This window comes from Pseudophryne corroboree, chromosome 4 (assembly GCF_028390025.1).
Source record: "Pseudophryne corroboree isolate aPseCor3 chromosome 4, aPseCor3.hap2, whole genome shotgun sequence".
Lineage (NCBI taxonomy): Eukaryota > Metazoa > Chordata > Amphibia > Anura > Myobatrachidae > Pseudophryne > Pseudophryne corroboree.
This window is the reverse complement of record NC_086447.1, coordinates 86,077,421-86,103,001: the sequence shown is the minus strand read 5'-3', so window position 1 is coordinate 86,103,001 and position 25,581 is coordinate 86,077,421. Positions and strand designations below refer to the sequence as shown.

The 25,581-nt window shown below is 46.0% G+C and overlaps 1 protein-coding gene and 1 pseudogene across 1 annotated transcript in view; both read right to left on the bottom strand.

The window, feature by feature from the left end:
• SLC25A27 (solute carrier family 25 member 27) overlaps positions 1-25,581 on the bottom strand; it is an 83,579-nt gene that overhangs the window by 11,794 nt on the left and 46,204 nt on the right. The gene's annotated exons all lie outside the window — the stretch shown is intronic.
• Positions 20,813-20,934, bottom strand: LOC134913584 (U5 spliceosomal RNA; annotated as a pseudogene).

The window sequence follows — 25,581 nt, the reverse complement described above, 5'->3', positions numbered from 1 at the left end:
TTTGGCTGTTTTGGACGGCGTTTGAACTCGAATGGTATCGGGTGCATTTTACTGCAACTTTTTGAATCCTGATACGGTCATTCACTAAGCTGCCGACTTTTCACAATTCGTATTTTCCGATGTCGATGTGATTCGTAATATCAGGCAGTGTTTCACGGGAGTGATGAGTAAAACACTGCCTGACAAAACACAAGGAATCCCAGCCAGATCTGTGAGATCCGTGCAGGGCTTAATTGTGTACCTTAAAAAGGTTTTTAAAGTGTTTAAAAATCTGAAAAAAATTGCGTGGGGTCCCCCCTCCTAAGCATAACCAGCCTCGGGCTCTTTGTGCCGGTCCTGGTTGAAAAAATATGCAGAAAAAATTGACAGGGGTTCCCCCATATTTGATCAACCAGCACCGGGCTCTGCGCCTGGTCCTGGTGCAAAAAATACGGGGGGCAAAAAGCGTAGGGGTCCCCCGTATTTTTGAAACCAGCACCGGGCTCCACTAGTCAGAGAGATAATGCCACAGCCGGGGGACACTTTTATATAGGTCCCTGCGGCCCTGGCATTAAATCACTAACTAGTCACCCCTGGCAGGGGTACCCTGGAGGAGTGGGGACCCCTTAAATCAAGGGGTCCCCCCCCCCCCCTCCAGCCACCCAAGGGCCAGGGGTGAAGCCCGAGGCTGTCCCCCCCATCCATGGGCTGCGGATGGGGGGCTGATAGCCAAGTGTAAAATATAAGAATATTGTTTTTTGCACAAGAACTACAAGTCCTGCAAGCATCCCCCGCAAGCTGGTACTTGGAGAACCACAAGTACCAGCATGCGGGGGTTAAACGGGCCCGCTGGTACCTATAGTTCTTCTGCAAAAAAAATACCCAAATAAAAACAGGACACACACACCTTGAAAGTACAACTTTATTACATACATTCCGACACACACACATACTTGCCTATGTTCAGATGCCGACTCGGCCCACGTCTCAACGTTGATTCCAGGGTACCTGAAAATAAAATTATACTCACCTAAATCCAGTGTGTCGTGTCCTTTTTTAATAATCCACGTACTTGGCAAAACAAAAAAACGGAAACCCGACCACGCAGTGAAAGGGGTCCCATGTTTACACATGGGACCCCTTTCCCCGACTGCCAGGACCCCCCCTGACTCCTGTCAAAGAGGGTCCCTTCAGCCAATCAGGGAGCGCCACGTCGTGGCACTCTCCTGATTGGCTGTGTGCTCCTGTAGTGTCTGTGAGGCAGCACACGGCAGAGATACAATGTAGCGCCTATGCGCTCCATTGTAGCCAATAGTGGGAACTTTGCGGTCACCGGTTGACCGAAAGTAACCTCACCGCTGACCGCAAAGTTCCCACCATTGGCTACAATGGAGCGCATAGGCGCTACATTGTATCTCTGCCGTGTGCTGCCTCATAGACACTACAGGAGCACACAGCCAATCAGGAGAGTGCCACGACGTGGCGCTCCCTGATTGGCTGAAGGGACCCTCTTTGATAGGAGTCAGGGGGGGTCCTGGCAGTCAGGGAAAGGGGTCCCATGTGTAAACATGGGACCCCTTTCAGTGCGTAGTCGGGTTTCCGTTATTTTTTTTTGCCAAGTACGTGGATTATTAAAAAAGGACACGACACGCTGGATTTAGGTGAGTATAATTTTATTTTCAGGTACCCTGGAATCGACATCGAGACGTGGGCCGAGTCGGCATCTGAACATAGGTAAGTATGTGTGTGTCGGAATGTATGTAATAAAGTTGTACTTTCAAGGTGTGTGTGTCCTGTTTTTATTTGGGTATTTTTTTTGCAGAAGAACTATAGGTACCAGCGGGCCCGTTTAACAACCGCATGCTGGTACTTGTGGTTCTCCAAGTACCAGCTTGCGGGGGAGGCTTGCAGGGACTTGTAGTTCTTGTGCAGGAAACAATATTCTTTTATTTTACACTTGGCTATCAGCCCCCCATCCGCAGCCCATGGATGGGGGGGGGGGGGGGGGCCAGCCTCGAACTTCACCCCTGGCCCTTGGGTGGCTGGAGGGGGGGGACCCCTTGATTTAAGGGGTCTCCACTCCTCCAGGGTACCCCGGCCAGGGGTGACTAGTTAGTGATTTAATGCCAGGGCCGCAGGGACCTATATAAAAGTGTCCCCCGGCTGTGGCATTATCTCTCTGACTAGTGGAGCCCGGTGCTGGTTTCAAAAATACGGGGGACCCCTACGCTTTTTGTCCCCCGTATTTTTGGAACCAGTACCAGGCGCAGAGCCCGGTGCTGGTTGATTAAATATGGGGGAACCCGTGTAATTTTTTCCCCATATTTTTTCAACCAGGACCGGCTCAAAGAGCCCGAGGCTGGTTGTGCTTAGGAGGGGGGACCCCACGCAATTTTTTTTTTCTGTTTTTACACTAAACAGACCCTTTCTTATAGATAACCATGCACAGATCTCACTGATCCGTGCATGGTTATCCAAACTCGACTGGAAAAAGCAGGTCTATTTTTTTGCTGCTTTTTTTAACGAATCGGAAAAAAAAATAGACCCGCACTTGAGCACTCAGAGACTAACACCCAAATACGAATTAATAGTGAATGCCCGTATTGTATGAAATAACAGCCGCGTTTGACCGATGGTCTATTCATTCGTATTTCAGAACTTTGCCAATCAAACCATTACGAATAGACCAGACACTGCCGAGTTTTCTGCTTAGTGAATTCCCGGATTGGGACTTAGAAAAAAAAAACACAAATCGGCCAAACTCGGATTTTTAGTAAATATTGGCCCAGGAGTGGACAATTGGGAAGCCGATTACCTCAGCCGACAGGACATGCACCCGGGAGAGTGGTCACTCCATCCCCAGGTGTTTTGTCAGCTGGTCCGCCAGTGGGGAAAACCACAGATCGACCTAATGGCGTCCCACCTGAACCATCAGCTGCCTCTTTATTACTCTCGAACGAGGGACCCGGCGGCGGCGGGCGTGGATGCCCTCATGGCTCCTTGGAATTTCCGGTACGTTTACCTCTTTCCTCCCTTCCCGCTGTTGCCTCGGGTTCTACTACACATCGAGAGAAAACGCTCTGGTCCTCCTGGTGGCTCCAGATTGGCCACGCAGGACTTGGTACTCCACCCTACACCTGTTGTCAGTAGCCAAGCCTTGGCCCCTGCCACTACGGGACGATCTACTGCAACAGGGTACTTTTCTTTATACAGACTTACGTAGGCTACGTTTGACGGCGTGGTTGTTGAGAAGGCCATCTTGAAAAGGAAGGGGATTCCTCATATGGTTATTCCTACTATGCTGCGGGCTAGAAAGTCAGTCACATCGTCTCACTACTACCGCATTTGGAAGGCTTATGTAGCCTAATGTGAACGTCGACAATTTTCTCCTTCAGTTTTTCGCTTGGACGGCCTTCTCAGTTTTTTGCAGGCGGGTTTTTCGGCAGGCTTAAGACTGGGTTCACTAAAGGTGCAGGTCTCTGCTCTTTCGGTTTTCATCCAAAAAAAGTTAGCCTTGCTGCCGGAAGTTCAGACTTTCTTTCAGGGGGTTTTACGAATACAGCCTCCCTTTCGCCCTCCGATAGCACCATGGGACCTCAATCTGGTCCTCTCTTTTCTACAATACTCGTTGTTTGAGCCTCTGGAGTCAGTAGAGATGAAATATCTCACCTGGAAGGTGGTTCTTCTCCTGGCTCTCGCTTCGGCCAGACGGGTGTCGGAACTTGGGGCTCTCTCTTGTCATCCTCCTTACCTGGTGTTTCATGCTGATAGGGCAGAGCTCCGTACTCGCATGTCTTTTCTACCTAAGGTGGTGTCCGATTTTCACATCAATCAGCCACTTGTGGTTCCGGCCCTCTCGGTGGACTCTCCGGATTCAAGATCATTGGACGTTGTCAGGGCGCTCAAGATCTATGTGGATAGGACTTCAGCTATTCGGAAGTCCGATTCCTTATTTGTTCTATACAATGCTACCCGCCGTGGTTGGCCGGCTTCTAAGCAGACTTTGTCACGATGGATTCGGCTGACCATCAGACAAGCTGAGAATGCTGATTTATATACAGGAATGCAAGCTATACTTAAAACACACTTTACCATGGGGCCGCTGCGGCCGCTATACTTAATACACACTCTACGTACTATGTACGCTATTAGCGTACAGAGTCCCGTACTGTGTACGGACTTTGCGTACAAACGCCGCGCTGACGGTACAAAGTACACACAGCGCATACACACCCAGAGATACACCACAAACCCTTAACAGCTATGTAATGCAATGATAGTACACTTTAAATCTTAGCAGGGCAAGGAAGACACGACACCAGATTGTAATTAAACTGCTGGGTTCCGACACCACAGCGTATTATTGCTGAAAGGGGGTTACAATATATACAATACAATATAACAGAATAATGGCTACATTCAATGGTACATACGTGATTGGATTCGCCGCGCTACCCGATCCGGTCCTCGGTCATCTAATAGATAACTTTGTGAGTCTTGTGTCTGACCAGGCCTGCAGCAGGCTCTCTTTATACAATTCATCCAAAACTTAACACAATGGATACTGTAATCTCTTTGTCCATTGGACACAGGGATGGTCATTTACAGTACAGGAGAGGTCATAGTTTGGTTTGAATAGGTAGGCGATGTCTGTTCCAACTGCTCTTGTGGGTAGTCTCCTCTGGATTCCCGCCGCATACATAATGTACAGTAAATACAGTTTATATCTATATTCTGCTCCTGCACATAACTATCCGCAGGAACATGCGATCTTCCTCAAACCAACACAGGAATGTTACCCTTAAAATACCCTACAGCTGGATACCAAACACCACCTTATAACCTTGTTCTGTCCCCTCCTATCCTGTAACGGTGAATCCCTTTGTTCTGTTTACCATTTAAACTGCTGTTACTTTCTGATGTGGTGCAGGGAGACTATGTGTACATTGTGCACTATTTGGATTAAATATGTAATGTGTTTTGATAGCTTTCCATGCGTTCACAAACTCTACCGTAAATACCCATACCACGCGCTAATGCGCAGGACCGCGGGAGCGACCATACGCAAATTGCGGATATGTGCACGCACGGCAGAACATTACACGCGCGGAGGCCATCTGTGTGTAGTTTGTACGTAATGTGTGTACTGCAATATTTTTCGACTTTGACAGTCCACCCTTTGGCAGTCACCAATAACTGCCACTATCTAATCACTAAACAGAAAAATATCTATACAATATCTACAGAAGTTTGGATGGTCGGGGGAGAGTTGTAGGTGGGAATTGTATAACCTAGTGGGATAGCAGGAAGCATGTATGTATGAATCCATGTCTGAGGGGCATGTATCATCGTGCCGTATGTTCTAAATAAGCTTCGAGGTATTGCGAAGTATACATTAACTCCTTCTCATCCCGTATTAAGGGTCTGTAAATGGGCCAACAAACACTACCGAGCTCTTTTCGGCTTCTTGTTAAAACAAATGGGGTGCACATTTAATTGATGATACATGGAAGGGGGAACATAAGTGAGTGCTAGTATATGTGGATATCACCTGTCGACTATGTGTGCTGTTAACTGGAGGTTGCAGAGATGAAGATAAGACATATATCTAAAATACATTCACATAAACATTTTGGGTAAGGCTGACGTCTCTTCCGGATGGACGTATCTGGGCAGAGGGGGAAACAAAAGAAAAACGGGTGAAAGAAACAGGCCATGAAATTCATTTGCAATCCTTATCATAACAATGTCTCTATGGATGGGTCATAAATTAAATCTGCTGCTATAACAGCGCCCTCGCTCCTTAAAAACTCATCAACTTTGTGCCGTGCTTGCGCCGCGTCAGAATTCGAACACACCTAAATATCGAACCAATAATTATGACGTCTCCCAGGATACAAAGGAGAAACTTCCCTACACTCATAATAACATTTTGAGCCCACTCTCCTAAACCTGAGAACCAATTTCGTGGGTTCAACCATGAGACCCAGCCGGTCAGTTCATTACTCACAGTCGCTAAGGTAAGGTTGTGCTTCCTCCTGAACTCCCACTTCAACTGCAAGATATCGTCCATCTTTTGATCGATGATCTCCGTGGGGTCGTCAGTGCTGTTCGTAATATACGTACAGCACTTCACACCATATCGAGTTGCCAGAGTAACACAGTACCCACCCGTCACGGCTGTGATATAATTAAGGACCATCCTGTGCTGAATCAGTTCCTTCTTGTAAGCTTGTAACTCCCTACCCGTATACCTGAAGGTGTCATCATACATCTCAGTGATATTATCTATCAAGTTCGCTAGCGCATGGATATACCTATAATTTATAATTCCTCTGGCAGTACGGGTGATGTCTAATGCGAGAAGGAATTGAATCCCGGTGGATTCGTGGATCAAATCAGAGGCTGCGTGCTCTGTCCTATCTATGAGGTGTCTCTTGATGATGTGTTCATAGTGAGTATGAGTATAAGGAGCCTGAGCACTGCTGTGAACGTCTTTCATCTTATCATGGGTTATGGTCATGACCTCTGGCAGTACTCTCCCAATATAACACAATCCCTCTGAGCTCGGGGCAAGCCACTTGTACGCCTTCCTCCCACATATGAAATAGGCATCATCTGGGAGAACATGGGGGACAAAATATAACATCACCATATTACAAACTTTCCAAGTGAAGAAACCAATCCCTAGTTCTCCCATCTGCTCAGTACAAGTATCGGGCTGTATGATATGAGCACAATACCCTGGCGATACTTTTCCAACCCACATGGTCTTGCTTCCACGAGTATACCTATGCCGAAAATACCTCCCACTGTTGGCTATTTGGCGTACAAGTTCAGAGTCTATGGGTATCCTATCAGCTCTGTGTGAAAAGGTCATTGTCTGGTTATTCCACGTCACTTCCCAATTTCCCGGTTTTCGGTAATTGGAAATATTAAAACACAATAAGGACCTGTCTACATGATACTGGTGGAGCTTCAAACTAGGGGGCCTAGAAATATTGAATTTCTTGTCCACCGGCCTCCCACTCCGTAATTCGAGTACCTCATCTATTGCTAAAGGGTACGGTACTAATCCTGACATGCTCTGACCTTGAGGTACCTGTGAGCACACCCAGCATTCTGTCTGGTTTAAGACCTTACCCACTAGTGAGTGGTAATCACTCAACGGATGACGGTCCATGTCGATATTAAGGTTGGACTGACATCTCTGGATGCACCCATCCTCAACTATATTCTCACAATTCCGACAAATACAATATTCATCAGACAATAACTAGAGATGTGCACTTGAAATTTTTCGGGTTTTGTGTTTTGGTTTTGGGTTCGGTTCCGCGGCCGTGTTTTGGGTTCGACCGCGTTTTGGCAAAACCTCACCGAATTTTTTTTGTCGGATTCGGGTGTGTTTTGGATTCGGGTGTTTTTTTAAAAAAACACTAAAAAAACAGCTTAAATCATAGAATCTGGGGGTCATTTTGATCCCAAAGTATTATTAACCTCAAAAACCATAATTTCCACTCATTTTCAGTCTATTCTGAATACCTCACACCTCACAATATTATTTTTAGTCCTAAAATTTGCACCGAGGTCGCTGGATGACTAAGCTAAGCGACCCTAGTGGCCGACACAAACACCTGGCCCATCTAGGAGTGGCACTGCAGTGTCACGCAGGATGGTCCTTCCAAAAAACCCTCCCCAAACAGCACATGACGCAAAGAAAAAAAGAGGCGCAATGAGGTAGCTGTGTGAGTAAGATAAGCGACCCTAGTGGCCGACACAAACACCTGGCCCATCTAGGAGTGGCACTGCAGTGTCACGCAGGATGTCCCTTCCAAAAAACCCTCCCCAAACAGCACATGACGCAAAGAAAAAAAGAGGCGCAATGAGGTAGCTGTGTGAGTAAGATAAGCGACCCTAGTGGCCGACACAAACACCGGGCCCATCTAGGAGTGGCACTGCAGTGTCACGCAGGATGTCCCTTCCAAAAAACCCTCCCCAAACAGCACATGACGCAAAGAAAAAAAGAGGCGCAATGAGGTAGCTGTGTGAGTAAGATAAGCGACCCTAGTGGCCGACACAAACACCGGGCCCATCTAGGAGTGGCACTGCAGTGTCACGCAGGATGGCCCTTCCAAAAAACCCTCCCCAAACAGCACATGACGCAAAGAAAAAAAGAGGCGCAATGAGGTAGCTGTGTGAGTAAGATAAGCGACCCTAGTGGCCGACACAAACACCGGGCCCATCTAGGAGTGGCACTGCAGTGTCACGCAGGATGGCCCTTCCAAAAAACCCTCCCCAAACAGCACATGACGCAAAGAAAAAAAGAGGCGCAATGAGGTAGCTGTGTGAGTAAGATAAGCGACCCTAGTGGCCGACACAAACACCGGGCCCATCTAGGAGTGGCACTGCAGTGTCACGCAGGATGGCCCTTCCAAAAAACCCTCCCCAAACAGCACATGACGCAAAGAAAAAAAGAGGCGCAATGAGGTAGCTGTGTGAGTAAGATAAGCGACCCTAGTGGCCGACACAAACACCGGGCCCATCTAGGAGTGGCACTGCAGTGTCACGCAGGATGGCCCTTCCAAAAAATACTCCCCAAACAGCACATGACGCAAAGAAAAATTAAAGAAAAAAAGAGGTGCAAGATGGAATTGTCCTTGGCCCTCCCACCCACCCTTATGTTGTATAAACAGGACATGCACACTTTAACCAACCCATCATTTCAGTGACAGGGTCTGCCACACGACTGTGACAAATGACGGGTTGGTTTGGACCCCCACCAAAAAAGAAGCAATTAATCTCTCCTTGCACAAACTGGCTCTACAGAGGCAAGATGTCCACCTCATCATCATCCTCCGATATATCACCGTGTACATCCCCCTCCTCACAGATTATCAATTCGTCCCCACTGGAATCCACCATCTCAGCTCCCTGTGTACTTTGTGGAGGCAATTGCTGCTGGTCAATGTCTCCACGGAGGAATTGATTATAATTCATTTTAATGAACATCATCTTCTCCACATTTTCTGGATGTAACCTCGTACGCCGATTGCTGACAAGGTGAGCGGCGGCACTAAACACTCTTTCGGAGTACACACTTGTGGGAGGGCAACTTAGGTAGAATAAAGCCAGTTTGTGCAAGGGCCTCCAAATTGCCTCTTTTTCCTGCCAGTATAAGTACGGACTGTGTGACGTGCCTACTTGGATGCGGTCACTCATATAATCCTCCACCATTCTTTCAATGGTGAGAGAATCATATGCAGTGACAGTAGACGACATGTCCGTAATCGTTGTCAGGTCCTTCAGTCCGGACCAGATGTCAGCATCAGCAGTCGCTCCAGACTGCCCTGCATCACCGCCAGCGGGTGGGCTCGGAATTCTGAGCCTTTTCCTCGCACCCCCAGTTGCGGGAGAATGTGAAGGAGAAGATGTTGACAGGTCGCGTTCCGCTTGACTTGACAATTTTCTCACCAGCAGGTCTTTGAACCCCAGCAGACTTGTGTCTGCCGGAAAGAGAGATCCAAGGTAGGCTTTAAATCTAGGATCGAGCATGGTGGCCAAAATGTAGTGCTCTGATTTCAACAGATTGACCACCCGTGAATACTTGTTAAGCGAATTAAGGGCTCCATCCACAAGTCCCACATGCCTAGCGGAATCGCTCCGTGTTAGCTCCTCCTTCAATGTCTCCAGCTTCTTCTGCAAAAGCCTGATGAGGGGAATGACCTGACTCAGGCTGGCAGTGTCTGAACTGACTTCACGTGTGGCAAGTTCAAAGGGCATCAGAACCTTGCACAATGTTGAAATCATTCTCCACTGCGCTTGAGACAGGTGCATTCCACCTCCTATATCGTGCTGAATTGTATAGGCTTGAATGGCCTTTTGCTGCTCCTCCAACCTCTAAAGCATATAGAGGGTTGAATTCCACCTCGTTACCACTTCTTGCTTCAGATGATGGCAGGGCAGGTTCAGTTGTTTTTGGTGGTGCTCCAGTCTTCTGTACGTGGTGCCTGTACGCCGAAAGTGTCCCGCAATTCTTCTGGCCACCGACAGCATCTCTTGCACACCCGTCGTTTTTTAAAAAATTCTGCACCACCAAATTCAAGGTATGTGCAAAACATGGGACGTGCTGGAATTTGCCCAGATTTAATGCACACACAATATTGCTGGCGTTGTCCGATGCCACAAATCCACAGGAGAGTCCAATTGGGGTAAGCCATTCCGCGATGATCTTCCTCAGTTGCCGTAAGAGGTTTTCAGCTGTGTGCGTATTCTGGAAAGCGGTGATACAAAGCGTAGCCTGCCTAGGAAAGAGTTGGCGTTTGCGAGATGCTGCTACTGGTGCCGCCGCTGCTGTTCTTGCGGCGGGAGTCCATACATCTACCCAGTGGGCTGTCACAGTCATATAGTCCTGACCCTGCCCTGCTCCACTTGTCCACATGTCCGTGGTTAAGTGGACATTGGGTACAACTGCATTTTTTAGGACACTGGTGAGTCTTTTTCTGACGTCCGTGTACATTCTCGGTATCGCCTGCCTAGAGAAGTGGAACCTAGATGGTATTTGGTAACGGGGGCACACTACCTCAAGAAATTGTCTAGTTCCCTGTGAACTAACGGCGGATACCGGACGCACGTCTAACACCAACATAGTTGTCAAGGCCTCAGTTATCCGCTTTGCAGCAGGATGACTGCTGTGATATTTCATCTTCCTCGCAAAGGACCAATTGCTTACTGGAAGTAGTACAAGTGGGCTCACGACTTCCCCTCTGGGATGACGATCGACTCCCAGCAGCAACAACAGCAGCGCCAGCAGCAGTAGGCATTACACTCAAGGATGCATCGGAGGAATCCCAGGCAGGAGAGGACTCGTCAGAATTGCCAGTGACATGGCCTGCAGGACTATTGGCATTCCTGGGGAAGGAGGAAATTGACACTGAGGGAGTTGGTGGGGTGGTTTGCGTGAGCTTGGTTACAAGAGGAAGGGATTTACTGGTCAGTGGACTGCTTCCGCTGTCACCCAAAGTTTTTGAACTTGTCACTGACTTATTATGAATGCGCTGCAGGTGACGTATAAGGGAGGATGTTCCGAGGTGGTTAACGTCCTTACCCCTACTTATTACAGCTTGACAAAGGCAACACACGGCTTGACACCTGTTGTCTGCATTTCTGTTGAAATACTTCCACACCGAAGAGCTGATTTTTTTGGTATTTTCACCAGGCATGTCAATGGCCATATTCCTCCCACGGACAACAGGTGTCTCCCCGGGTGCCTGACTTAAACAAACCACCTCACCATCAGAATCCTCCTGGTCAATTTCCTCCCCAGCGCCAGCAACACCCATATCCTCCTCATCCTGGTGTACTTCAACACTGACATCTTCAATCTGACTATCAGGAACTGGACTGCGGGTGCTCCTTCCAGCACTTGCAGGGGGCGTGCAAATGGTGGAAGGCGCATGCTCTTCACGTCCAGTGTTGGGAAGGTCAGGCATCGCAACCGACACAATTGGAGTCGGACTCTCCTTGTGGATTTGGGATTTCGAAGAACGCACAGTTCTTTGCGGTGCTACTGCTTTTGCCATCTTGAGTCTTTTCATTTTTCTAGCGAGAGGCTGAGTGCTTCCATCCTCATGTGAAGCTGAACCACTAGCCATGAACATAGGCCAGGGCCTCAGCCGTTCCTTGCCACTCCGTGTGGTAAATGGCATATTGGCAAGTTTACGCTTCTCCTCCGACAATTTTATTTTAGGTTTTGGAGTCCTTTTTTTACTGATATTTGGTGTTTTGGATTTTACATGCTCTGTACTATGACATTGGGCATCGGCCTTGGCAGACGACGTTGCTGGCATTTCATCGTTTCGGCCATGACTAGTGGCAGCAGCTTCAGCACGAGGTGGAAGTGGATCTTGATCTTTCCCTAATTTTGGAACCTCAACATTTTTGTTCTCCATATTTTAATAGGCACAACTAAAAGGCACCTCAGGTAAACAATGGAGATGGATGGATACTAGTATACTTATGGATGGACTGCCGAGTGCCGACACAGAGGTAGCTACAGCCGTGGACTACCGTACTGTGTCTGCTGCTAATATAGACTGGATGATAATGAGATGAAATCAATATATATGTATATATAATATCACTAGTACTGCAGCCGGACAGGTATATATATTTATTATGTAATGACTGATGACGGACCTGCTGGACACTGTCAGCTCAGCAGCACCGCAGACTGCTACAGTAAGCTACTATAGTAGTATGTATAAAGAAGAAAGAAAAAAAAAAACCACGGGTAGGTGGTATACAATTATGGATGGACTGCCGAGTGCCGACACAGAGGTAGCTACAGCCGTGGACTAACGTACTGTGTCTGCTGATAATATAGACTGGATGATAATGAGATGAAATCAATATATATGTATATATAATATCACTAGTACTGCAGCCGGACAGGTATATATATTTATTATGTAATGACTGATGACGGACCTGCTGGACACTGTCAGCTCAGCAGCACCGCAGACTGCTACAGTAAGCTACTATAGTAGTATGTATAAAGAAGAAAGAAAAAAAAAAAACCACGGGTAGGTGGTATACAATTATGGATGGACTGCCGAGTGCCGACACAGAGGTAGCTACAGCCGTGGACTAACGTACTGTGTCTGCTGATAATATAGACTGGATGATAATGAGATGAAATCAATATATATATATATAATTATATAATATCACTAGTACTGCAGCCAGACAGGTATATATAATTATTATGTAATGACTGATGACGGACCTGCTGGACACTGTCAGCTCAGCAGCACCGCAGACTGCTACAGTAAGCTACTATAGTAGTATGTATAAAGAAGAAAGGAAAAAAAAAAAAAACACGGGTAGGTGCTAGGTGGTATACAATATTATATATATATTATATACAATTATATATATATATATATATATATATATATATATATATATATATTAAACTCATAAACTGGTGGTGATTATTAAACTGGTGGTCAGGTCACTGGTCACACTATCAGCAACTTGCAAGTAGTACTCCTGAGTCCTAAGCAGACAATCACAATATATATTATACTGGTGGTCAGTGTGGTCACAAACAATGGCAGTGTGGCACTCTGGCAGCAAAAGTGTGCACTGTACGTTATATGTACTCCTGAGTCCTGCTCTCAGACTCTAACTGCTCCCCACTGTCAGTGTCTCCCCCACAAGTCAGATAATACAGTCACACTATCTCTATCACTTCAGCAAGTACTAGTAGTAGTAGTACTCCTCCTAATGCTCCCCAAAATTACTACTGTGTCTCTCTCTGTCTCACTCTCTTCTCGAATCTCTATAAACGGAGAGGACGCCAGCCACGTCCTCTCCCTATGAATCTCAATGCACGTGTGAAAATGGCGGCGACGCGCGGCTCCTTATATAGAATCCGAGTCTCGCGATAGAATCCAAGCCTCGCGAGAATCCGACAGCGTGATGATGACGTTCGGGCGCGCTCGGGTTAACCGAGCAAGGCGGGAAGATCCGAGTCGCTCGGACCCGTGTAAAAAAAACTGAAGTTCGGGCGGGTTCGGATTCCGAGGAACCGAACCCGCTCATCTCTAACAATAACCCATCACAGTGCCTCCGAGCTCCCTGACTACCAGAGCGCTTACTGATGCCAGCCTTTACTAAAATGATGTGCTGATCCTGAGATCCTACAAATTCATACTTGCCATCAGAACCCATTCCAGATCCCTGCTCGACCTCTCTGGGACCCTCACCAAAACAAACTGTCCTTATCAAAACCAGAATTACTAACAGAACCCGAAACGCAGTCTCTTGTGATCGATCCATTTCGTTAGGGGAAAGGAGGAAAATAAGAAGGAGAAAAGGAAGGAAAAATGTAGGGGGAGGTGAAAAAAGAAAGTGGTACGACAACCGTTCTAGATCTCGTTACTCTCTGTGCTCAGATGCCCTTCAACAGTCCTGCCTCTTAACTTTCCCGGAACAGACACTCCAGTGATACGAGATTCTCTACACTCTGCTCTTTGTCACGAGTTGTCTCCGGGTCAGCGACCTTCTTGCAGTGGGACGAGTGGATCCAAGTCTCTCTTTCGGCGACCTTCAATGCTGTTGTGCTGGTTAACAAGACTTGGTATGGTCCTTCCCACCTGTCTATGAGGCAACCTGAGCGTAAGAAATTTCGAATCATCACATAATCCCCAGGTTCAATGTCATGACAATTACTGTTCGGTAGGTCAGGAATCACCAGCTTTAAATTTCTTTGTTGATTTTTCAGCTGCTGGCTCATCCCAACCAAATATTTCACAGTCACTTCATTATTACATTTCAAATCATCCTGGGGTCTAGCATTACATGAGGTTGTCGACCAAAAAGGATTTCAAAGGGTGATAGGTTAAGGGAGACCTGGGAGTGGTTCTGATGCTGTACAATACTAGTGGCAAAGCTTCTGGCCACGACAATCCAGTTTAAGTCATTCATTTGCTCAGCTTGTTCTTAATAGTGCTATTCACTCTCTCCACCTTTGCACTCGCCTGTGGACGGTACGGAGTATGCAGCTTGCTATTAATTCCCATCAGTTTGCACATGACCTGAAAGACTTCACCTGTAAAATGGGTACCCCTATCACTTTCAATTAGTCTAGGGATACCATATCTACACACAAATTCCTGCACACTTTTCTTTGCAGTGAACGTAGCAGTATTTGTGGCAGCAGGGAACGCTTCTACCCAGTTGGAAAATATGTCAATACAAACTAACACATATTTTTAATTCCTACAGGAATGAAATCTATTTGTATTACCTGAAAAGGTCAGTCTGTCGGAGGGATATGGGATGGCTCTGTTGGTATTGACTTTCCAATATTCTTCCTCAAGCAGGGTAAAACATGTCATTGCTCTCTTACCTGCATGAGAAGAGAATCCTGGCGCACACCAGTAGGCTCTCACCAGCTTACACATACCCTCTTTACCTAGATGAGTCAGACCGTGTGCCGCCTCAGCTAAACTTGGAAGATATGCTCTGGGGGCCACCGGCTTACCTTGTCCACAGTCCTGAGGACTCCTGACCATACCCCCTTTGACCTCCAGACTGCCCTTTCCTGTAGGGAACACAAATCTTGCATTTCAATGTGTTTAACTGTTGTGTATTATCAGTTGTGTGAAGTAAACCGTCTGTGGAAAGTGAAAAGAGAGGGGAAATAATAAAAAGAGAATTTGTCAGGTTTGCGTTCACCATCAGGCTGTCACACCATCCTGCATATCGGTGTCTATACACAGTCTCCCTTCACCAGTATTCCCATTCTCCACCCTTTGTGCATGACAAGGCACACTGCGTTAATACTGGTGTCCCTATGCTGGTGAGATATACTGGATTTGGGCAGAGCTCTGAAAGACCGAGTAGGCATGTGACGTTTGAACTGTAATCCTGTCGGTGAATGTAAGAGATGAAGAGGAAACTTTGAAGACAAATCACATAGAGTTTAGTAACAGATAAGTTTGTAGAGGCAAAGAATATTTTACAAAATTTGACATCTGGATTGGGCACTACGGGGGAATGATTCTCTACTCGATCTGCTCCCCTAAAAGAAATTCTGTGTGTTATATCTCTACTGGGACTATCCCAGCCATCAATCCAGTGTCCTGTCCATTCTAAGTTCATAGGGAACCCGGTATCTTTGAGATAATTTCCTCTACCTGTGATGGACATGCATCTAGAACAGTGAAATGCAACATTAGTCTTCGTGGGTATCCAACATACTTTGTGCTTCCTGGGCGGGAGCACTTTATATGTATACCATCTCTAACAAAACTTCTGTTAAGTTAATTAGAGGTCACTTCTGCTAGAGAAAGAAGCAAAAGTTTAGAGATCTCCTCCTAACCCCAGTAAATTCTGTCAAAAGGGTAAAGTTGCATTTATTTTGTTCTTCCCATTAACCGAATCTGTGTTTTCTATATGGCTCGTGATTCCTTACTATGTGTCCCTTGATCCCGTCTATGTGTTTAATAACGTGGCTTGTTTTCTCTGTCTAGGGATCTATCTTGACTATGTGTTCTACTATACCTACAATCTCTATCAAAATGTCCTTCCTTCCTACAAGTGTAACATATCCTAGGTCTTTTCTTACTATCTGGGTTTTGGGGTTTAGGTTGATGAGATTTTGGTGTAAGAGCCTGTATTCTTTCAATCATCAGCCTCTCCTCCTGCAGTTCTCTACGCCTAGCAATATTCTTATGGTGTTCAATCGCGCACTCTCTAAGACAAGCTACTGTGGCCCCTCTCCAATCAGGCAAAAATGTTGTACCCTGTCCCTTACTGTCTTATTGAGTCCGTCCATTAGCACAGAGACAGCCAATTCCCTATAATTCGCATCGTTCCCTGTATCTGATACCCCAATGTATCTATCCATTATTTGCAGGGCCCGATGGAAATATTCAGATGTCATTTCATTTTCCCTCTGTTTTATGGAGAAAATTTTTCTCCACTTAACAGTTGTGGGGAAATACAACTCTAGTTGCATGTTAATTTGCTCTAAGTTCTCCTGATTGTGTTTGTCAGTCATAAGACTATCCGACTCTAACCTACAATCAGTGATACATTTTTGGGTGTCAATATTAGGGGGTAGGCACGCTTTCAAAAATATCCGCCAGTGTTTGTTTGTCGGTTCATACGCATTACCCAGATCACTGATAAATTTCTGACATCTGGCTAAATGCTTCCGAGGGTCGGGGAATTCTGAAATGATTGATCGCAGCTCATCTCTGGGCCACGGGCAATACATTGCATTATTCCTGGTGAGGACTACTCCCTGACTATCGGTTCCCCCATTGGGAGTTACTATCTCCAAGTCAGGGTGTAATTCTACCATTCCTTTCCTAATCTGTTTACTGTGAGGTGCTGTTGTCTCTGTGCAATGAACTGTCTCACACTTACCGGTAGCTGTGACCTCACCAGTTCTTTCATTGGGGAATATTGTTACTGCTCTACCTGGTTGGACAGGCCCCACCTGAGTTCCCTGCAAGGTGACTGCTTGGAGGAAGCTGCAATTTGGCTGGATCCTTCATCTTCTTGTGACCTATAACCTTGAAAAGACCTCAAAACAGGATACATCTTGCAAAAAATAGGATTTTGGTACTTACCAGGTAAATCCTTTTCTTTGAATCCATAGGGGGCACTGGAGTACTCTTGGGATATGGACGGGCGTAGCCGAACAAAGGCACTGAATATTTAAATTTAGGACTCTCCCCCCTCCATATCCCCGAGTACCTCAGTGTACTCTCTCAGTGTTTTTTACTGAGCGAACAGGAACTATATAGAGAGGTTGACAATGGAGAATACCTATAACATAACGGACAACAACAAAGTTGACCCATAACCTTACTGTCAACTAAACAGTTGACACCTTAACCGATAGAACTTTATAATTTGAACCAATCGGTGAAAATGTGTTACCATAAGCTCCTTTGAGCTTAATACCACCCAAGTAAAATGTGTTCACTAAGCTCCCTTGAGCTTAAAACAACCCAGGTAAAACTGCTCTGGGTGGGCGTCCAGTGCCCCCTATGGATTCAAAGAAAAGGATTTAACTGGTAAGTACCAAAATCCTATTTTCTTTATCATCCACTAGGGGTCACTGGAGTACTCTTGGGACGTACCAAAGCTTCCCTCGTGGGCGGGAGAGCTGTTTGATACTTGTAACAGTAGGCAGCCAAAGCTAGATGCTGATGGCGCCACCATTCATAACGTGTAAAAGTGCACAAACGTGGTGCACTGAAGGCTATGTAGCCGCGTCGTAGACGTAGCCGCGTCGTAGACGCTCCACGACCTGCTGGGTCTGACATTCCCACAGAACCTGTGGGATGAGCTATTACTGACGGCGATTGTAACTTAGCCTTAAAGTAAGCCTGACTTGTAGTCATTATTATTATCCAACTGGATAATGTCTGCTGAGAAACTGGCTAACCCCAGTTGGCAGTATCATAGAGAACAAACAACGTATTCATATCACGTACTGTAGACGTTCGGGACATATATAAACGCGTAAAGCGTGTACCACATTCAGAATTCTAGAATGTGCTGTCCACACAGGAACCACTATTGGTATATTGATGTGAAGAATACGAAAGCGGAATTCGTTCGAAGATCTGTTTTGTCATGAGAAAACTCAAATACGGTGGCTTGGAATACAAGGCACCCAAATATGAAAACAAAACCCTTGCCGAAGCCAAGGCTAGAAGACAAATGTTTTCCAAAGTGAGAAACTTAATTCCCATTTGTTGTAAGGGTTCAAAATATGAAAACTGTAAGAAATCTGAACCCAACCTCAAATCGCCTGGCGCTGTAGGTGGGATAAATAGAGTCTGAACTTTGATGACACCTTGTAGAAAGATGTGTACAGACGCAAATAGAGGTAAACGTCTTTGAAAATAAGTTTACCACACAGATACCTGCATTCTTAGTGCAGATCAACGCAGTTTTCCATCCCACCCCGTTTAACAGAATAGAATACGGGTAACTTGAAGGATGATGTTGGAAACTTCCGAGGTTTACAACCTATGTAAGCACACGAAATTTTGTAATAATGAGCTGCCTTAAGCAGCTTACTAGTTAACATGGTTGGTATAACCGATACTGTAATGCTCTATTTCTTAAGAGGGCGGTCTGAAACCTCACCCCGTCAACCGCAGCTGCGGTACATAGATAATAGGTACATAGGTAACTATAGGCAAAAGAACGTTCCCTGATGTAACAGGTTGAGCGTATTATGAGCGGGCCAAGATCGTGTGCAAGTATTCCTTGGAAATTCGAGAAGCAAACTTCTCCGAAACCCCTGAGATACCACCAGTATGACTGTGACGAACTGTCTTATGATCCGTTTTGGCAACGGAGAGATCAGCGGAAAATAGTGGAGCCAGATAGCCGATGCTGAATGACCACATGAATGTGAGAGACTCCACCGCCACTGCCCTTGTGATCTGTTGTTTTGTACACAAACTGAGCTTTTGTAATTGTGGCGAGATGCCATCATGTATACCTGAGGGTAACCCCCTTCTGTGGACTCACATATGAACCACCTCTGGATTTAATGTCCAGTTTTCAGGATCCAAATCCTGACGGGTGAGATCATCTGTCTAAGAGATGTCCACTCACTGAATGATCTCTTGACATTTTCACATAATGGTGTTCTGAGCCATTGAGGATTTGAGTTACCTGCCGCATTGGTTAGACTGAAAGCGAAGTATGTATTGCATTGTAAAATGCACGTAGTTTCAGGACATTTATCGACAGCAATCTGTCGTGATTTTGGAACCGTTGTCGCTGATATTATTTAACTACAACTCCTGAACCTCTGCGACTCTAGTCCAGAGTATATACCCCCTCGCCCCTCTGTGGGACACGCGAGTGAAGGGCGGCGAACGAAATCGCTTTGAAACACATCATTATTCTTAACAGTTGTTATTCTTAACAGTTGAATACACCAATGTACCGCTAGTGTGCGTGTTTTGCACTAATTACTAGCTGTACATTTGTTCTTGCTGGTGTAGTAGGTAAAAGTCTTTGATTTACCGTATTTATAATCTTACCTAGGAATTGACCTCGTTTAGACGGAATTAGATGCGATTATTTTTGAACTTGATCTGCTACCGCAGTATACCTTAGTAACGCAAGTTAGAGGAACTTTGTTGAGACAGAGTTCTTATGAGCAGATCATCTAAGATAAAGAAACTCTGTTGAGACAGAGTTCTTATGTGAGATGAGCTATCATCACCAACATCACTTTGGTAAATACCCGAGGCGATAAGAGACGGTAGACCTGAAATGGTTAATGGTTGTGGCGATTTGCAAACGCTAGAACCTATGATGAACAAACCGGAATGGGTATGGCTGCAATATGCAAATACTATCCGCAGAAAATCCATTTTCCCACTGCAGTAAGTGACTTGCTGCTGATATTGCGACGGAACTGTTTGGTTTTGCTCAAATAGAGAGGAATAAGTCACCCTGACTCTGTTGGTGTACTACTGCCTGGTTATAAAGACAGCTGAAAAGCAGCAGAGACTAAATGGCAACCTACCAAACCGTTCGACAGAGGCAGTTTTGACCTTTAATCTGTAAATAGCTGAGACAACCATGAGTTGAAGTTTTGAAACCTCGCAAATGTAACATGTAAACCCGCGGTTCCACAATTGGAAAAGAGGTCATCAAACCACTGGCTTGTTGACTGTAGCGTCTTGTCTTTACAAGGCGTGACTGTTTTGTACCACCGCTTATAAGGGATAAAACGCCGTTTGCATTTTGATACTGGATGCGTAATGACTGTATCAAATTTAGGAGCAAACAAGCTCTGGCCTTGTCGCGCTTAACTAGCGACGATGAAAGTATCCGGCGTTAGCAGAAGCTTTACAGATATACTCTGTAGCTTATTTTCGTCATTGTTTCATACATAGATTATAGTAACCCAAATGTATCCTGGGTTTTTATAAAGTTTGACAGACACGCATTTACCAATAGCGGTCAAAAAACCCCGCACTATCTGATTGCTGGACTAATGTTCCCTTCTCACTCGTAGTTATCGGTGTGAGATTTGACATAAAATCGTGCATTAAATTATAAGACCAGTGAAATAAACACTCTGGTACCCAAAGGGAATTTGGCCGTTTGGAAAGACTGTCTTTTGTTAGAGCTGGCAGAGTCACTTCAGAGACTCCGTTACCGCTCTTTTAATCTGAATTGCCAACGTAAGATTTTTAAAAATTATTTCTAGTCTGCACTAGAGCCTTACTCGCTATGTAGACCGACACCACAATAGGCAACAGACAGACACTTACACGATCTTATTGTGTGTCATATCTATATATGTTATTTAAACTCATGGTTGTGTCTCTCTACTGAAACTTTAGTAAAAAAAACGAAAGATTTATTCGATGTGAAGAGAAACCAGAGTATTCTTTATGTGAAAAGTAGTTCACATGGGCATATGAAACCCGAACCAAATTCCTACTAACCCCCCTGCGCCTCTGGTGGCTTAGAGATGTAGGGCAGGAATGTTCTAGAATTATGTAGAAATACAGATTACATGGCTAATTTATGTGAAACCTGAACCAAAAATTCCCACTAACACCCCTGCGCCTCCTTGTGGAGTAGAGGTGTATAGCCGGAATATTCTGGAATTATAAGCTGGAAAAACAGCAATGATTAAAATGGCCGGCATGCCATGCTTTCACAAAAAAATCACAGTACAGGTTACCTGCTGCAGTATTAATATAGGCTTAATAGCCTATTATACAGTTAATATAGGCTTAATAGCCTATTATACAGTGATAACACAGGTCTAGGATACAGTAAAATACATGCTTTAGTTAGCCTCCATTAATATGAACACTGCCTGCAGTGAATTTTATTATCTTGCAGCCTTAACAGAAAATACCAGAAAACATGGTTAAAAATGCAATAGGTTATGCCACTGATAGCCTATTGCCAGCCAAAGCTTCATATATATATTATATATATATTATATATATAAAATGTGCTTCAACATATAATCACAGTTCATACTGATATTATACACAGTCTCCCTGGCAGCAAAAAGCCTCATTATATATGATATATATAAAATGTGCTGAAACATATAATCACAGTTTTATACTGATGTTATACCCCATGACACTGTTTAAAACGCTGACCAGCCTATTGTTAACCCATGCAGCCTTTGCTGCTGCTATGGGCATTACTCCCCCTCACCCCCCCCCTGCAGCTGCGCTGCTTGTGAGGTAGTCCTCATGTTACCTGCAGCGTACGGGGAGCGGGTGCAGGGAGAGCAGGAGAGCGCTGTGTATAGCGCCGGGGAGCCGTCCGGAAGAGCGGGCGGCGCCTTCCTACAGCAGTGTCCGGCATCAGCGGCGTGCGGTGTCCTCACTGGAAGAGCGGCCGGCGTCTGTGAGTGACGTGCGGCCGCTCTGTTAGCACACGGAGAATCTCGGCGGCGCCTCGTAGTGGTGCCGGGCAATCAGCGCTGTGAGAGCGGCCGGCGTCTCTGAGTGACGTGCGGCCGCTCTGCGCGTGGTTCAGCGGGACCCCTTCAGCGGCGGCTTCAGCGGCGGGCTACATCACACTTTCCACACAGCAGGGCGGCAGCGTGAGCTGACCGCCCTGACCCCCCACCATACCTTGTGCATCCTGTAAGCTCCGTCCATGTGACGGCTTTCATCCTGGCTGTGACGGGGCTTCTGTCTGTAAGCTCCGTTTCAGCGTCCAGCTTCTCATCTTGGCTGTGACGGAGCTTCTGCTGTAAGCTCCTTCCAGCTGTAGCTGTTTGCGTGCGGCCGCTCTCTTATCTTGGCTGTGACGGGGCTTCTCCTGTAAGCTCCGTCCAGCTCCATTTGCTTATTCTTTCCAGCTCTTTGTCTCATCCTGGCTGTGACGGGGCTTCTTTCTGTAAGCTCCGTTCAGCTTGCAGGAGACAGTGGCTGCCTGTGGCTGTGAGGGTGCTCTTTGTGAGGACCGACACGCCATGCGCTGCCTTGTAGCGCCTGTGGCTGTGAGGGTGCTCTTTGTGAGGACCGACACGCCATGCGCTGCCTTGCAGCGGCACCATCCCGGACCCATGTTTTTCCAGAAACTGGGAAGGGAAGTGTAAAAATTAAAAATAATAAGTAAAAATGAAAATTGAATAAAATCTCTGAAATGTGGGCATTCCCACAAGCCGATGTTCGTGCTGTGAGCACCGAAAAAACACTGAGAGAGTACACTGAGGTACTCGGGGATATGGAGGGGGGAGAGTCCTAAATTTAAATATTCAGTGCCTTTGTTCGGCTACGCCCGTCCATATCCCAAGAGTACTCCAGTGACCCCTAGTGGATGATAAAGAAATTAGGGTTAATACATTGTTTTTGCATACTACTATCATTTACGGATATACCATTGACTGTAGCCATCTCTTCCCCTTCGACAATGGTGTGTTTGTGTTCTCATTCCCGCTAGGTTTTGAACCTGTTTTGCGAATTTGTTCCCTTTGCATATCCCCCTCTTGCTGCCATAATTTTAAACAATCATTATGTCTAATCCTTTGTTTTCTGGATTTAAGAAGACATATTTTACTGCTTACATTCTGTAGTGCCTCTGGTTCAAAGCTGCCCACCCTAGGGTATGGTACCCTATCTTTGTTAGTCATACATACCCACTCATTGCATAAAACTTCTGTGTGTGAACCATATTTTTCACACATGATAAAACTTGCTGAGCCTTTTGGCCACAATTCTGCCTGAACCCTGTCTAAACGTCTCTCACTTGAGCAACTGGCTCCCATATTTGTGGGTCTTTTTTAATAACTTAAAAAAATATTCCCACAAACACCAAAATACTCAATATAAGTAGACGGTGGAAGTATCTCCGAGCGCCTTCCACTCGCTCTCCGCCCACGTTGGCCAGTACAACGATACACTGTTGATAGCGGTTCGCAATGTACCCAACTTAGGGCTCCTATCAGACCTTACAACACCGTAATTTCTTTCGGTGGAAGTTCTGTTTGGAATATTTTCCTGAGAGAGGCAGTGAAAAATTCCTTTTCGGTATCTTTCAACTGGAATTGTTTGTAGGGTGAAAAACAGAGAAAATAGGATTTTGGTACTTACCAGGTAAATCCTTTTCTTTGAATCCATAGGGGGCACTGGAGTACTCTTGGGATATGGACGGCCTCCACAGGAAGTAGGCACTGAATAAATTAATTTTGAAACTACACCTCCCCTCCATATCCCTGAGTACCTCAGTGTTTTTTACTGAGCCGAACAGGAGCGATAGAGAGGTTGACAGTGTAGAATTACATATAACATAACGGACAACAATAAAGTTGACACAACATTACTGACAACTAAACAGTTGACACCATAACCGATTAGAACTTGTTAATCTGAACCAGTCGGTGAAAATGTGTTACCATAATATCTACTGAACCTACCCCAAACCAGGTAAACTGCTCTGGGTGGGCGTCCAGTGCCCCCTATGGATTCAAAGAAAAGGATTTACCTGGTAAGTACCAAAATCCTATTTTCTTTTTCATCCACTAGGGGTCACTGGAGTACTCTTGGGACGTACCAAAGTTTCCCCCGTGGGCGGGAGAGCTGTTTGGCACCTGTAACACTAGGCGGCCAAAGCTAGATGCTGATGCCGCCAACGCATCAAACTTGTAGAGGCGCACAAACGTGTGCCCCGAAGACCATGTAGCCGCCCGGCAAAGCTGTGTCGTAGAAGCTCCACGACTCGCTGCCCATGATGTTCCCACAGCCCGTGTGGAATGAGCTGTTACTGATGTAGGCGGCTGTAACCTAGCATGAAGGTAAGCCTGACGTATGGTCAGTTTAATCCAACTGGATAAGGTCTGCCTAGAAGCTGGCCAACTCATCTTGGCAGCATCATAGAGAGCAAACAACGTATCCGTCTTACGAACGGTCGACGTTCGGGATACATAAATGCGTAATGCGCGTACCACATCCAACCTACCAGAGTCTCCTGTAACACAGGAACTACTATTGGTTGATTGATGTGAAAAGATGACACTACCTTTGGTAGAAAAGCGGAATTCGTCCGGAGTGCCGCTCTGTCATCATGAAACACTAAACACGGGGGCTTGCACGACAAAGCACCCAAATCTGAAACACACCTTGCTGACGCTAAGGCTAAAAGAAAAATTGTTTTCCCAATTGAGAAATTTAATATCCACTTGTTGTAAGGGTTCATAATAAAAAGACTGTAAGAAATCTAAAAACCAGATTCAAGTTTTATTGCGCAGTAGGTGGAGTGAATGGAGGCTGAACTCTGAGGACACCCTGCATAAAGGTGTGAACCGACGGCAATAGGGCCCATCTACTATGAAAATAAATGGACAACGCCGATATCTGCACTTTAAGTGTGGATAAACTCAGACCTCTATCTAACCCCATCTGTAGAAATAACAAAAGACGGGATAACTTAAAAGATGATGTTGGAAACTTCCGCGCTTCACACCAACCTACATAGGCACGCCAAATTCTGTAATAATGAGCTGCCGTCACCGGCTTCCTAGCTCGTAACATGGTTGGTATAACCGATTCTGGAATGCCCTCTCTTCTTACGAGGGCTGTCTCAACAGCCACCCCGTCAAACGTGGCCGCGCTAAATCGGGTTAAAGGAACGGACCCTGCTGTAACAGGTCAGAACGTAGTGAGAGCGGCCAAAGACCGACTGCGAGTAGACCGCGGAGATCCGGGAACCAAGCTCTCCGAGGCCAAAGAAGCGCCACTAGTATAACTGTGACGGACTCTCCTTTGATCCGTTTTAGCCACAGAGGGAGCAGTGGAAACGGTGGAAACAGATACACGAGACTGTATGGCCACGTGATTGTGAGAGCATCCACCGCCACTGCCTTTGGATCTCTCGTTCTGGACACGACCTGGGGCGTTTGATGATTATGGCGAGATGCCATCAGGTCCACCTGCGGGTAACTCCATTTCTGGACCAGCATGTGAAATTCTTCTGGATTTAACGCCCATTCTCCTGGATGAAAATTCAGACGGCTGAGATAATCCGCCTCCCAGTTGTCCACTCCCGGAATGACTACTG